The sequence below is a fragment of the Centruroides sculpturatus genome, unplaced genomic scaffold (genome assembly GCF_000671375.1).
Source record: "Centruroides sculpturatus isolate CEXI.00-Female unplaced genomic scaffold, Cexi_2.0 scaffold358, whole genome shotgun sequence".
In the NCBI taxonomy this organism is placed as follows: Eukaryota; Metazoa; Arthropoda; class Arachnida; order Scorpiones; family Buthidae; genus Centruroides; species Centruroides sculpturatus.
The window spans coordinates 32216-35753 of NW_019384588.1; the positions used below are offsets into that span (position 1 = coordinate 32216).

Here is a 3538-nt window from a genome sequence, read left to right on the forward strand (position 1 = left end):
CTATTTGCAAAGCGGAGGAATTTAGTTTTATTTTTGTTTATTACTAATCCATTGTTTTCCATATAACTATTTAAAATTTTTAAAATGTGATTTAAATTCTCCCGAAGAATTATAACGTTTGTATGAGAATAAGTAATCACTAGATCATCAGCGTACATCAGTATATTCTCTTTTGGTATATAGTTAAACAAATCATCAATATATATATTGAAAAGCGGTGGACCCAGGATTGAACCTTGAGGAACGCCCTTGTTTGGCCTGAAAGAGCTAGAGATAATCTGTCCAATTTTTACAAAGTAAATCTGTTTGACAAGTATGATTCTAACCAGCTTAGAGGAGCTTAGAGGCTCTTAGACCAACAGTTTGCAATTTTTGATACAAAAGTTCATGATTTAAGCTATCAAATGCCTTTGAAAGGTCCACAAAAACTGATATTGCTATTTTCGATTTGTCAAGTTGTGGCGTTATTGATTGTTTCAAATGCAACAAAGCATCTACCGTTGAAAATCCTCGTTTATAAGCATATTGGTTTCTGTGAATAACCTGGAATCTGTCTATGAAAGTTGAAAATCTCTTGTAAAAAATCTTCTCGAAAATTTTAGCCAACACTGACACTATTATTATGGAGCGATAATTTTCAATTTCACTTTTTGATTCTTTATTTTTATATAGACTAATGGCAAAACTAAGTTTTGATTTAGTTTTTCCGGAAAGTAACCGTTTTTCAAAAGATTTATTTATCAGATACGATAATGGTTGAACTAAAATATCAGATATGCGTTTTAAGATTTCAATATTTAAAAAACTGATGTCTGGAATGCTGTTTTTCAAACCTTCTATAGTATTATAGACTTCTAAGGCTGTTGTGTTTTCCAAAAAGAAAGTATTAGAAATACTACCATTTGTTCTATGTTGCTCCGAATTGATATTGTTCTATGTTATTCCGAAGTGATAGTGTTAAACCATCTGACTCCGATTCTGACCACTCTGACCACAGAAATTATTAGACTTCAAACACGGTGAACGAAATCACGCCCCCCACACAGTCTAACATCCACACATATAGAAAAAACCTCGAATCTTTTGCATATCTCGAAATTTCAAGGTGTCCCGAGTCCAAAAATGTAAAAACTTCGGAGGGGTTATTTTTGACCGAGCGCTACACTTTTCCTCTGTTATATATAACAGCCGGAAAAGTAAAAATTATCGAATACATATTTATATATTACTTAGAGAAGTATTTTAGCTTTGGAATAAAAAGTTCTACGCACTATCTTTATTACAATTCTATTTATTGAATATTTTATTCTGAGGTCACGTGATGACGTCAAAATTTCCGGGTCTCTTTCGGTAACAAGTCTGCCCCTAGTCGTAGTCGGTAGATTTTTACGTGACTCCACAGCCCTGGTTTAATTGCATTAAATTTTTGCAGATTTTACAACTATTTTCTTCTCACACTTGATGAACTGTATACTGTGCAGTCCCCATTGTCATGGCGCAGCATAGACTATATGGTTTTTGTACCAAAAAATAGAAACTGAAACTGTATACTGTGCGTAAGGGCGTCCCAAGTAGATTATAGAGTACAGTATTGCATCAATATAAAATGGCATACAAAGCAGCCCATGGTCGAATGTTTAAGGTTATCTATCTCAATCACTTTTACGACATAATTTGTGGAATTTTTTATTCGATTCCTGGAAAAAACAAGTGCTCCGTTTGCTCTCGTTTGCAGATGACCCCGATTGTGCATATCTTTGAATGAAGCTATAGTAGTGTTTAAATTCACCTGGTATTTTTATTTATTTCCTATTGTTTAAGTTTTAACTAGAATTCTCATAGTTTATATTTTACAATTCCAATGATGTGAAGGAAATTTACTTTTAGATAAATATTAGTGGTGACTAAAATAATGTACTTTCAATATTAGTGAAATAAATAAATAATAATTATTATTAGTATAAAAATATTAAATAATAATACTAAAAAGACGGCTGTAAAAGATAAAAATATAAAGTTTATTTCGGAAGTTTATATTTTACAATTTTTCCTCTCGGTATGACATCATTTTGAGTTGGGAGGCTTTCTTACAGAAGATGTTGGTTAGGCCGGCTGGTGAGAATGAGGCCTGACATATCCGGATTGATCACCCCGAAAACGTCCATGAGATTTTTTGACCCGTCCGCAATTCGATCCCTGGTCCTTTAGAGCGGTAGGTTTCTATTTTACTGTCACCATCTAAGCATCGATGATGGTCGATTGTAAAATTTTTCTTTTCCATTCAGATGTGAATACAAATATTTTCTTCTTTTACGGTTTATATAATAATTGATAATTTTCAGCGTTATGATATCTATTGAATTTACTATTCTAACGTAATAAGAAACGTACAAATTTTATCATATTTATTTTCTGTAATATTACGTTGTGGTGACGATAACCATACGATTCAAAATATTATGCGATTGTAAAAGTTTCGGTTAAAATTTGGCTATTATTTTGTTTCAGTTTTAATACAAACTAGAAAGGTGCGCTTTTAACAATTTAAAATGGAGAAAATTAAGGCTGAGAAAATGTCAAGGTAGCATGACGTAATTCAGAAACAAGATATTTATTTTAAAACCAGCGTTGGACAACATATCCTGAAAAATCCATCGCGATTAGTAGCCGAATTACAAAAAAGGGTACAAGGCACCCATCTTCAGAATAAGTTTAAAATAATTGTGGGAGATGTTTTAAAGACGAAATTGCATTATTTTGATGTATGTGTTGCTAATCTTCCACATCAAATATCTTCTACATTTGTGTTTAAACTTCTGCTGTTTGTAAATAAAGGAGAAGTGTAACAAATCCCGTTTGTCTTCTATTTTGAATTCGTACCTCTACAGGTTGCTTGCCCGGGGACCTCAGAGTGGAGAGGCACCTCAACCGGCTTGTCCTTATGGCCGTCAAAAAAAGAAAAAAGTTTTGAAAGAACGATTCACAATTTTTGTATTATCTTTGAGCAAAGACCATGCTAGTCTACTCTGTATCGTTCCAATTTTAGTACTATATATGTACCGCCAAAGCGAGTACGCAATTCTTCAGTTCTTTACAAATGTCAATTTTGAATCTCTCTACTCCCATTTTACTTTTCCAGCTATCATGCATACACAACAAGGATATTGGTATCGTATCAAATTTGACTTTCCGAGTGTTTTGCAAATTTCCACGTTTCGTAATCCCTGAACCCCAAAAAATCAAAGAACGGGGAAAAATTTCCTGGACGTTTGTTTGTGTGTGTGTTAATTTAACGTCGGTGTTTATTTCGCTTAATATCTCAGGATGGGATAAAGATTACAAATTTGACAGGGTAGTTTGTTTATAAGATGTATTGATGCTATTAAATTTTGATGGTTAAAGATCAAAAGTATGGGAAGATACAGGGTGTCATGTATCACATCTCGATAAGGTCAGACCTAAGAAAAAATAAAGTCAGATGAGAGTGGAAATTCATAGGTCTACAATGTTTTTAAATTGCAGCCCAACAATCTGAAAA

At 33.0% G+C, this 3538-nt stretch overlaps 1 pseudogene; it reads right to left on the minus strand.

Annotated features, from left to right (window-relative positions):
• Positions 1-2958: 2958 nt before the first annotated feature.
• On the minus strand, positions 2959-3075 carry LOC111624699 (annotated as a pseudogene).
• Between the last annotated feature and the right edge of the window lie 463 nt (positions 3076-3538).